Genomic DNA, 13,016 nt, shown 5'->3' on the forward strand with positions numbered 1-13,016 from the left:
GAGGTACTACGTTAAGGAAAGCCTTGGTGATATTTGGTGATGCTGTATGGTATTTTGTTATAATTTATGTAATATTTTCTCCCGTATTTAATTTGTCATTTCTTTGGGTAATTTGTTACCCCTACGATAAATCTTGCGTTCCGTTACGTTCCCGATCAATTTGGAAAATCTATCGTCTGTTACCGTAGAGTAGCCACGGAAAAGCGCTCCGTGTAAAACCGCGCCTTTTCTCCCGTTCGTAATTATCGCACATTCGGATAATTTGTAAAAGAATCAGTAAACTCCCGTAGGCCTTTCGAATATCGAAATTATAATTCTGTACTCCCGTAAATGATCTCCCGCTACCGTTAACCGAATTATATTTTCTTACTCTCGACCTATTGTAAATCTACCGATTCTGTATTTCCTACCGAATTTGTTAAAATACAGTCTTCCGAAATTACGTTACGTTATTGTTATTTTCTTTGTGCCCGAATTGTTGTTGTGGATCCACGCCACTCTACCATTTATTTCGCTGTTGAACAGCCTGTGCCTAGCCAGCCACTCCGCCGGATCTGCTTTCGTTTATTCCGTAAGTTTTGTTATTTCGTTAAGTGACGCGACACGCGTCTGGCGCCCAACAATCTTTTCGTTCCGTTTTCCGTTCCGTTTTCCGTTTTCCGTTCCGTTTTCCGTTTTCAGTTTCGTACAGATCGCGCCGAAGGCACGTGGGTTTTCCCGGGTCCAACCCGCCTGGGGGAAAAAAGAAAACCTTCTAAGTCGCAAGTGGCGCCCAACGTGGGGCCACTAAAAAGGTTGATTCTTAAAAGCCACGTCGCAATGTATATATCATTTTTTATGCGAGATTTCGTAGTTTTAACTATTTAGGCGTATTCCGACTTACTCGGAGAAGTAAGAGGTGCATTCTCTTTTATTAATTGCTAGGAAGGAGTGCTGGTCGGGAAAACCAGGTATTAAAGTCAAAAAACTATGAAATTGAATTTTAGAAAATGCGAGGTGCGTCGTCATGATTTCCCAGCGTGGGGACCCGTCATCTCTATTCGCACCAATTATACACTAGTTTAGTCACTTGCTTACCACTTTGACTGCCCAGCGCACCATCCTAGCAATTAAAAAAAAAGAGAATGCACCTCTCATTTTTTTGGAAAAGTCTAAAATACGCTCAAATACTTGAAACTAGCAAATATTCGACAATCTAACCTCCGTGAAGTTGGCGCCTGATTGAAATATTTTAATTTTATTATTGTATCAAAAAATTGCTCCTTAATTGCTCCTCTGGAATACGTTATTTTTCCTAATTGCTCCAGCGCCGTTTGGTCGTAAAAAAACTAAAAATTTTCCGGAATTTTTTTTTTTCTAGATTTATTTCCGAAGCCCGAATCTCCGCTTGAGGAGGGCCTATAGTGTTTTCAGCTATACTAAAAAATTGCTTCCAATTTGCTCCCAATTTGCTCCCAATTGCTCCGTACTTGTTGTTGGCTTTTTCGTTGTAATTTTGCATAAAAAATATAAAACTTCGTTCCACGGTAAAATTCGGTCTGCGCATGTGTCAACTAATGTATTGTCAGTTGCGACGTCACTCGCCAACTTCAGAGCGGTGGGTTGTGGCTTCCCACTCACGTTTCGCGCTGAAAATTACACCGAATTTGGTTTTTCATATCAGCTGCAGTCTAAGAAATTTTCCAATTATAATATCGAAATATAAGAAAATTTTTTAATAATCCATACAGCAGAAAGGGTTAATACTTGGCTCGACAAGGGCGCGGCAGCGATGTGAATCTATTTTCTACTTGCGTCAGCATTAGCGACCGCTCGATTAAGTTACAGGTTAAGTTGAGGATCCGATCAATTTGTCCAAAAAATTTATCAATATCGAAGGTATAATTTGTGGATGACAAACTTCTGAACGATTTGATTACTAATTTTATGTGTATTTTCGATCAATTTCCGCGCGAATGAAACAGAACCGATGTCGGGTCAGATTAGGTTAGGTTTGGTAAGTTGTGTGACATTTCAATTTCATTGTTGACTCATTTTTTTTTTTACAGGCTTCCATTCTTTATTTGGAGTTGCTAGGTGGTTTAGGCCCAGTCACGCATGAAGCAAAAAGGATTAAGATCTTACGAGGCATAGGAGGCTGCCATGTAATTCGGAGATTTGTGGTGGTTGGCTCAATTTAGATTATCGAAATTTTATCAGTGTGATTAGTTTACTCGAATTTCTGATGGATTAATTATATCAAAAATTATTCACCGATTGGATATTTCTAAGCAATCACAAATTTCATATTCTTTTTATTCAATTACGACGCTAATAGAGCAAATCAACTTGCAATCCTGTCAGGCTACGTTAGGTTACGTTTACCGCCTCTGTACTATTATGACTTCATTGGCCCTTTTTTTCTCTTACAGGCTGATTCGTCATTTGGATATACATGACATCGTCTTCAGGTGAATGATCTTCGGATTACCCAAAGTTGTCTTGTTTTAAAAGAAGTTTTATCACACGAACACCAAATTAGGCTGAAGTTTATGAACATCAAGCAACAAAATTATCAAAAAATAATATTGGGTGAAATTTTTCATGATTTTGTTGCCTCAGAATTATAAACTTTTGCCTCTTGCACGCAATAAGTATGTATACTGAGAGAAAAATATGCAAAAATTGGTTTTATTTTGTATATTACTAGACTGCCAGTATAAGGGCTAGTATGATATACGTGAATTTTTTCCAATAATTATACTAATGAATGATACTGAGGAGACTATGCATTAGTATAATTATTGGAAAATAATTCATGTATATCATACTAGCCTTTGTACTGGCAGTGGATCCATCTAGTAATTACAAAATATAACCAAATTTTGCATATCCTTCTCTCAGTGTATCTATGTGTACCTGTGTATGAATGTATTCATTTATTTATGCGGCTGTGTATGCAAGAAGTTTCAAAAGCTGCAATAATTTAGATAGAGAGGACCCTGCACAAACCTTTTGGGAATTCGAATTGGGTTTCGGCAGAATTATCTGAATTTTTTGTAAATTTTAGCTTTGTCATTTTGAACAAAAGTCGCCATGGCCACGATGCTCTATATTCAGTATTTTGACTCCTATGGAGCATAAAAGCTCCAAATCTTATGGGAATTGGATTTCGGCAGAATTTTTCAACTAGTCTATACACTACTCTTCAAGTATGAAGCAATTTGTTTAACCAGTCAATGTGGCCTTTCTTGTTAGTATTCAATGTAGTGATTTTTATCTGAAAATGAATATTTTTCAACAAATTGCTTTATACGTGAGGAGTGGTGTATACATAAGTTGACAAATTCTGCCAAAACCCAATTCCCATGAGGTTTGTGCGGGGTCCTTTGCAACTTTTTATCCATATTCGTAATGATATCTTTGACACATACCCTCGAATAGAGTGTAAAAACTTACTGAAGAAAAAAAGTCACCAACACGTTCTGACATTTCTATCATCTACTTCAAAGTATGAATGTACCCTACCCATAATCGGAAAAAGTCAAAAAACTAGAGTAATAAGTGTCACAGTGAGAATGAATAACATGGTTCATCAACAAGCAGGGAAAACTTTTTTTTTTCCACACATGAACGGAAAGGCTTATTTTGCTACCTGTAGAGAGGGAGCAAAAAGTAGTTTTACTCATGAGCAAAAATCTACTTTCCTCCCTTGGTGCACAATATACTATTTTTTAATTACACTGATGCAAATACAATCAAAATAACAATATTTTTTTAAGACATCTGTCACAGTGCAAGACCGTGTGGAACAAGATGATTACAAAACCAATATAGGTATGATAACATTATCATTACAAAACCTCATGAAATTTGGATTATTGTACATTAAAACACCACCACGTGCTTCATTCCAGAGTTCTCGAGCTTGCTATAGTTACATCCTGAAGAAACTGGAGATTCATGCAGTACGTGTTCGGCTGCACACATTCAGTATTCAGCGACAGCCCATTGACACACCATAATGGAACCGAAAAGACTACCAGTTGAAATGTCATTTGCACTAGATAGACCTGTTCTGCGATGAATGATCTATGAGACATTATAAGTGCAAAAAAATTTTGTAACATATTTCTAATTCTGAAGTTATTATCCCCAACACTACACCTATAAATCGATAAATAATAATGTAAGAAAATTTCGTAAATTTTAATTTATTGTTTCTGCATGAACACTTACTTTTAAAAAATTCAATAATAAATCAACAGGAAAACTAATATTGTGTGTGGTCTAGTATTTATTTTTCTCGCTGCAAGATCTACTATCGGTATGTATGCTGCTCTCTCCACCCCAGCTATTATTACCTTTCGCATACACCTTACCTATTATTACCGAATTCGTGTTACGATCTTATTCTCAGATTATCAATTTATTTTCATAGTTTCCAGTCCCAATTTAGAATAAGTGACACCTTATTGTCACGGATGTAAAATAGTAAAAAAAAAAAAACCTGATGAAAGTAGACAGCAAATGCCAATAAAATCTGAAAAAAACATAAATTAAAGGGTGGGTAGCAAATTTATATCAATTTTTTAACAGTTATTTTTATTATCACAGTAACATTTTTTTGTAATGTTGCATACGGACGTGTGTAGATGATGATACGTAGTATATTCTGTTTTGTAATTCTTACAAGACTTATCAGGTACATACGTTATTGATATATTTTTTTAAATAACTGCTAGAGCTTATGTAATCTAGCCTTTGTAAAAGCCCTGAAAAATACTGGAAAATGACAGCCATAAAGTTGTTACATCTTTATAATGAAGTGAGATAATAATGATATTTTTGTAGTCATTTCCCAAGTTGAGTACAAAAGAAAAAAAAAATACACAAAGCCGTCCAGAGAGCACCTTTAGTTTTTAACTTCACACGGTAAGGCATACGACCAAAAATTTTTTGTTTTTTCTTTCATTTCTTCACAAACCTAACAGCTAATGAGATTAAACATGTGCGTACAACAAAAGAGCTATTTTGATATCCGGAAGTATATTTTCAAAATACTTAGCAGTATTTCGTAAGTCATCAATTCCTCTCCATGTATTGTTTATGGTTCTGGTATAAGCAATATAATGACCAATGCCACCGTCCTTCTGTGGTGAAATGAATCTTATTGCTCCACACAAAACGTAATTTTCACCCCTAATATCAATAGTCGTAGGAATTTCTTTCAGATTGCTGGAGTATTCTTCATTCTGTTTACCAGCGGAAAATGATGCAATCGATCCTTCATATATATTTTCGGTATTAATACATAAGTACGGTCCAACTTTGATTACTAGTTGAGCTGTAGTTTGTTTGCAATTTCTACAGTAAACTGTACGTTGACTTATAGAGCTTATAACGCATTTTTCTAAACATTGAATACCAGCATTCCAAATTTCACGTGCCCCAATATTGATTACAGGTTTATTTCTTGATTTTTTCGCTTTACAAATTTGATTGCTGCAAATTTCGCTTTCAACAGTTGCATCATAATTATTCATCATATGGTGGAATAGACTACAAACATTCATTTGGCAGTCCATTGTGTAGTTTTCAGTCGCACATATTGAATGCAAAATCTTAGCTCTTTGACTGTAAAATAAATCTATCGGACCATTTCGTGCAAAGGTAATCATAGCTGATAAGAAACAATTTGGATGATTTGATTTTAGAGATGCAGTGACGAAATCTTCGAATTTCTGTGTATTTCTAAAAGCTGTTGTGACTACTTCTATTACACTGTCAAAAGCACAGGTGTTTCTCAATGCTATTTTACTTCCCAATATGATTCGTGGTGGCAACCTGTGACCATTGAAGATAATTTTCTTTGATATTTTTGTTCCCTTTGGTTTTTGGTGTACTATTCTAACATCAGGGCATGCACTCACATACTTTCCTCGTTTTCGTAAATGATGATTGTTTCTTTCTAACAGTTTCTGACTTTCAGCTACTCGGTCTTCTATCGGTACTTCAGGTTCTATAATAATAGAGAAGTTGTTTTCCGAATTTGCAATCAATGAAATATTCTGTAAGCTTTTCACTGTCGAACTTGCAATTGGAGCTAAGTTCAAGCTATTTTCCAAAGTCGTATTTGATCCAAGAAAACTTTTTTCTGCAAAATTTACATTTCCATCCATGATCAAGGAGTCTAGATTATTTGAAATTTCGTCTTTGTGATCGCCATTAGGACTATTAAGTGAAAGTCTTCGAGATAAGTGATTTTCTTCATTGCCAGATATTGTGAACAAATCATGAATTAAAATAACTTCATTGTCATCTGAGCTGTCTTTGAAAGTTTTGTTCCTCACAAAAGAACTATTTACTGTGAAATTCTTATTTTCATCTACGATCACTGAGTCCTGTAGGCATGTAAAAATTTGTTCGTTTGCATTGTTAATAGTGCTATCAAACGGAGGCTTCGTCAACAAGCGTTCATGTTCTTTACCAGATATTGTGGAAAAATCGTCAATTGAAATAATATTATGTTCCAAGCTACCCTCCAAAGTCTTTCTCGTTACAAAAGAATTATTAGCCGACAAATTTCCATTTTCATCAAATATTTGAGAATTGAAGTTTATTAGAATTTCGCTGTTGCCCTTGGCATCCGTACTAGTTAGTGAAGGTTTTTCTGATAAGCAGTTGCTTTCTTTTCCAGGTATCATCGACGAATTGTCAGTTGAAATGTTATTTTTCGTTATTGAATAGGTGTGATCCATTGATACAACAGCGACTGTGTCAATAGTATTTGCAACCGCAAACTTTGTGTAAGAATCCATGGAAATATTATCTAGATACGTATAAGTATGTTCGTCCGATGCTTTATTTCTCCAATTTTCTTTAGCGCATAAGATTCTACGTTCTTCTACATTTTTGTTTGCTTTCGGTAGTTTCTGACCCATTTTTTGTTGCTTCTGACCGAATTGTTGTAGTTCTTTTTGATTATTATAGGTAGCTCGTGCTAATTTGGTGACACTATCAATTGACCTCACATGTTTGATGAATAGTTTGTCACTTCGACAAGGCTTTCGATCATCTAATACTGATGATTTAAAGTCACAAAAGTATGCTTCAGATCTGGCAGAGGTAGCAATTTTGTTTGGTGAATTGTAATGTTTTCTCATTATATTTGTCCAAGCAGGGAATTGGGAAAACAAGCGTTTCAAGTCTCTAACTGCGGTTGGACAGCAATAAAAATTATTATCTTCGAAATTACTAGAACTGATGTTGCTGCTATCCGCATTAAAACATGTTTCCTGAATAATGTTGTTGATAAAATTTGAAATAGAGTCCTCAGTATCCGAATCTTTTATTTCTATATTGCACTGCGTATGATCGGCGCAATCATTAGCATTATTTGAGCATGGCTTGTATTTTTTCACCTCTTTGTACTGAAGATCATCATCAAATTTGAAAGTTTCAAGTCTTTTGATAAGCCATAATACCTTATCAGTGCATTTACTCCTATTCTGAGCCACAGTAAATATTGCTGTTGCAGCTGATTTGAAATTCGGGAAATCATTAATAGTACTTATGAAGCCTATACATCTTAAATAAAAATCTTTGATAGCAGGACCAACTTGAGATAAGCTTTTCAGCCTAGCTGCGCAGTTCATTAAATGTGCAATATCTACTCCTATAAAGCATTTTGGCAATTTTTGTGATTTGCCAATTAAGATGAGATAACATGTTGACAAATAAGTCTTATAATTCATATTATTCGTAGCAAGGCTCACTGCATTCTGTAATGCAGCAGACATATCAGTGACAATCTCCTTCGGGATAGAAGCTCCTGATTTAAAAAACTCAGAAATCCAATATTGAAGAAAGAGTGTATCGTGCTTTTCTGATAGTAGTTGGCACACAGGTACTATTATATTACCTATGTAAGTTACTATGACATACAAAAATATATGCCCACTAAGATAGTTACCGGCTCGCATAATTTTTTCAGCAATACTCCCTGTCGCATCTATAGATACAATAGGATTGAGTTTTATCAAATCATTGTAAATGTCAATTTGTTCAGGTGTCCAGTAAAAAAGAAAAAATTTCTGGAATCCTAATTGTCGTATTGCCTTAGAAAATTCAACATGGGTGTACAAATTTTCAAAGGATTCCCATATATTGGAGTGAGTGACTCCAAGTTCTTCATCTTTAGCTTCTTGTCGAATTTTTTTCAGAACTCCATCGCTAGGAATCAGAGGAGATATTTCATCACCATAGTTCATATATTCTTCAACTAATTGGCGCTTCACTACAACTGGTTTCTTGTTTAGCAGCTGCGATTTCAAATTGGCCCTTTGGGCACCTGTGAGAAATATCCCTGTTATTTCTATTTTTAGATAACACTTCTTTGGATATTGTATTTATATTGAACTATTTATGTTCTATAATTTTCCACGGTGCCTCTTCACTTGGGTGAGCCGACCCTAGCATCGATTGATTAGATTGTTAAAACAGTCATGTAGTTATATTTAAACCAACATTGTTGAAACATTTGATTTTAACAAATTTTTACCGCAATGAAACGCTTAAAGTTGGGAAAATTGAAAATTACTACCTTGTCTCTTGTGTCAAAGGTCTGAATGAAAAAAAACTTCAAATGTAAGATAAAAGAACAAATTCATAGACTGACTCAAGAGAGTAATTGAATCAGCGAATTTAATTGAATGGAACAAAAACATCTCAATTGCACAAATTTAGGCTATAAAAAAAAAGGGTTGATGATAACAAACTTCACCAGACTTTGTGGCCCTTACATCCTCAAAACCGAAGTGTTCAATTCCAAAAGTGATTTTTCCATATCGATAAGAAATTCTGTCACAAACCTAGCACATGTCTTCTTTTTTGATGTGGTATTTTTTTAGTATTTAGCGTTTGAATATGAAATGTAACAGGGCCGTGTTCTTTTTCTGGATTCAGTTTGCACTCTCCATAAATTACAGCTCTGCACAATTCATCTTTGCAGATACCATTTACTTTGATATTCTGCATTGTAGAATCCTCGTTGCTGCAGCGTATCTTAGCACTCTTGAAACTAAAAGCACATGGTAATTTTTGTTCTTGCCAAATATGCTCTGCTAATGCATGTGACCAACCCTTTTTGAGAGCATAATACGACTGCCCCTTTGTATCAATTTTTGTATGTGGTCCGATTTTCGACCACTCTTTCTGTTCAAAGACTACACAAAAAGACATGTTTGCTTTTATTGCTGGATGATTCTTATTTTGTTCAAATACAATATATTCATCAGAGTCACTGCTGCTGTCGCTTGAGTCGCACACTTGGTCACTGCAATCGTCATTATCATAATGAGTGCTTTCATTGGTATTGAGACTTGTATTTTCACGAGTTTTCTTATAATCATTTAGGGCATTGTTTCTATTTTGTAACATATGAAAATATAACGCTACTGGTTTCATGCTTCTTTTACGATTCTTCCACGTAGCACAAATTGTTTTCCAAGTAGGATCACGTTTCGACTTAACTTTACCGGCTTCATTCAATATTTGATAATCTTTTAGAACCTCAAGTATTTCTTTATTCGATATTGCAGCCCACGCACTCATGATGGAAAATTTCGCCACATTTATTAGACTTTATACGTCGTCTTAGAGTTGGTTATGGAATTGGCGGACGGCATTTGTTTTTACCACATGAGTTTGAATCTCGGGAATCCCTTGGTGAGTTCTTTTCAAATTGTTGGACAAGTGGACCGATTATGATAGTTGATAAATTGTGATGTCCTTAGGTTGGCGCCCCATGCTCCGCAATTTCATTCAGACCCGGAGATCCGGAATCTAGTTATTTTTCACATCGTTAAATTTCTTAGACTGCAGCTGATATGAAAAACCAAATTCGGTGTAATTTTCAGCGCGAAACGTGAGTGGGAAGCCACAACCCACCGCTCTGAAGTTGGCGAGTGACGTCGCAACTGACAATACATTAGTTGACACATGCGCAGACCGAATTTTACCGTGGAACGAGGTTTTATATTTTTTATGCAAAATTACAACGAAAAAGCCAACAACAAGTACGGAGCAATTGGGAGCAAATTGGGAGCAATTTTTTAGTATAGCTGAAAACACTATAGGCCCTCCTCAAGCGGAGATTCGGGCTTCGGAAATAAATCTAGAAAAAAAAAAATTCCGGAAAATTTTTAGTTTTTTTACGACCAAACGGCGCTGGAGCAATTAGGAAAAATAACGTATTCCAGAGGAGCAATTAAGGAGCAATTTTTTGATACAATAATAAAATTAAAATATTTCAATCAGGCGCCAACTTCACGGAGGTGACAATCTACGCTTTTCGGACGGCCATATTGTCTTCAGACATACGGTACACTAGTGTTCGAATTTTCCGCTGCACAGCGCGCTCCAACCGCGTATTATGAATCCATTCTGAATTCGTATACGCGGAATTGATATCTGTTGTGATTTCAATCATTCGCATCCCTGAATGTAGGAACAGTTCTGATTTTGCGATTGGCACGAGTCTGATTGCAAAATTTGCAAACAATAATGATGTAGGTGTATTTATTTCAGAATTTCGAAAAACTATAAGCAAGATGGTGGCATATTTCCACTTCATATTAGTAATTCCAGGCATAAAATTGATGGTGCATTCATACACATCCTAAATCTAGATTCGAATGATAACAAGTAATGATTCGGTAAAAATATTTTACCATAGCATATAAATATGCGTAGAACAAGATATAGCAAACTAACTACAATAAACAGACCCTATGTATTCCTAATATTCATGCCGTACACACAGCACATACATTACAAAAAACATAAAACGTCCTGCCAGACAAGTTTCAAAAGTAATAACATTGACATGCATAGTACAACATATTATATCTTTCAAAATAGATCACAATTTCTTTCACGGCCTTGGCCATTTTTCGAATAACAAGACCGCTCTTGAGCAGCTATCGTACGCTACATTTGCTTACTCTACAGCTGAGTCCTTGGCGAGGGCAATACCAGATTCCAATGCTTTGCAAATCTTGCATGTCGAAGTTCTAAGCTTCTCACTGTTATACTTGCTCCAGTGAGAATCACAATTCTGACTTAGTAATATTCTACCAAATATGTCACAGACGATCTCAAGGCTTGAGTGGGTTTTTGAAGAGCAAGATCGCTCTTGAGCAGCTATCGTACATTACATTTGCTTACTCTACAGCTGAGTCGGTGGCAATGGCGTAGGCGAAGACCCGAATTTAAATATAGCGCGAATATATAAGATGCATGTCTGTATCCCACCCTATACCCCCAACCCCGTTTCCTCCCCATTTTTAAATAACTCACTCACCTGAAAGTCCCAACAGCCGAACCAACGAGCTCGGTACAATGTAAATCACGACCAGAAATGCACAGTAGGTTTAATTCTCAGTGGTTCACTTGTCCATATTGGTATTCTCATGCACAAGGATCAAAACTATTCATCCGAAGATGGACAATCCTTCATCTTGTGGATGGTAATCCGAATATGAATAAGTCAGCTGCCGAGAACTTGACCTACCGTGAATTTGTGGTCTTGGTTTACAGTTCCGCCAAGTCGGTCGATTGGGATAACAGAATAAAACTTACAAGACAGGGTGTCCCATTTTTAAAAATGCAGCCGAATATCTCGGAAAGTATTGGTTGCAGAGAAAAATATTTCTGATCAAAGTTGTTTGGTTTCGAGGGGGACAGATTCTGATGATATTGGCTTTTTTGTAGGTGGAGGCGTTAAGGTGATATGAAGGTCAACTTTTGTTTTTTAAATGGAATCATGTATTTATTATTGATTCATCAGATCGGGCGTTAAATTTTACATCAAAAAGCACTACTGAACTGATGTCCTAACATGAACGGTTCCGTAGATATTTCATTTTTCTCAAAATAAGTTTGTGAGCGTTCATGTTTCGGTTGTGTAACGTGGCGTTTTCAGCCCCGTTACTACGGCACCCAAATCTCCCGGAATTTCCTCCCGTTTTTCGTTAATAATCTAGAAAACTGCAGCACACCGAAACGAATCACCAAGGCTAAATTAAAATAAGAGATATTCCGTATGTTAAGCTAATTTTCGTTGTTGTTCCGAATATTCTCTTATGGGACCTGGGAAAATACCGACGAGTTGAGCCAGGACGACCTACGAGGACCTCCCAGGCCCTTTCCTCCGAGGGTACAACTCTGACGTCATCCGTGCCAATCAGACTACCGATGTGCACTCTCCCGTGGTGGACCGGACCACCAGCTGATGACAGCATCGCCAACATCTCCCGCCTCCCGATCTACCGAATCGCTACCGGCGTATAGAACCGCAAGACGACCCGTCTACGATCTCCCGCTAGACGATAGGTGCGTAAGACGCTCTGCTATCGACGAATGGATGCTACGGAAGGCGGCGTATAGGGTGGCATGAACTGAGTAGTGTCACCTCCCGTCCCGTAACTTACTGGCCAGGAGCCAGACCAAAATAACATCTACCGTTCCGGAACTGATCCCGTCACCGGGTAAAACTTGGTAACCTCCCGAGATGACGTTCTGCCTAGGAAGACATGTAGGAGCCGAGGCACAAGTGAGCCCAGGACTCATTTCCGACTCCCGAGACGACATAGGATAGAGATGTTGCTCTTAGGATGAGGACTCCAAGTGCCTGAGTCGACGCAGCCTTGGATGGCCTTCTGAACGCAGACAGCCAGCCGGTCAGTATTCAAAAGCGAGCGCGGCCGATGAGGAAGCATGGATGATGACGTCAGAGGAAAGGAGAGGCGCCGAATAGGCAAATTCAATTGTCAACCGAAGAATTGCGCCCTACACCTGTGGCCTAATTAGGAGAGGGAATCGCCAATCCGGACGATTTCCGAGTAAGAAGATCCTGGACACCGGCGCTCAACTCGTCCTACTCTACGAGATACCGCTGTACACACAGGACGTTTTGGCTAGATCCACGTGCCTCGGCATTGCCGATGTTGCCGGGAAGATGACCAAACTTGATC

At 37.3% G+C, this 13,016-nt stretch overlaps 1 long non-coding RNA gene across 1 annotated transcript; it reads left to right on the plus strand.

Moving 5' to 3' along the window:
• The first annotated feature begins 1,198 nt into the window (after positions 1-1,198).
• LOC125501655 lies at positions 1,199-9,596 on the plus strand. The gene is made up of 6 exons (XR_007279258.1): positions 1,199-1,827; positions 2,049-2,165; positions 2,412-2,450; positions 3,762-3,816; positions 3,897-4,545; positions 9,582-9,596. It is a non-coding gene; the product is annotated as an uncharacterized LOC125501655 (long non-coding RNA).
• Positions 9,597-13,016: the final 3,420 nt, after the last annotated feature.

This window comes from Athalia rosae, chromosome 7, assembly GCF_917208135.1.
Source record: "Athalia rosae chromosome 7, iyAthRosa1.1, whole genome shotgun sequence".
In the NCBI taxonomy this organism is placed as follows: domain Eukaryota; kingdom Metazoa; phylum Arthropoda; class Insecta; order Hymenoptera; family Athaliidae; genus Athalia; species Athalia rosae.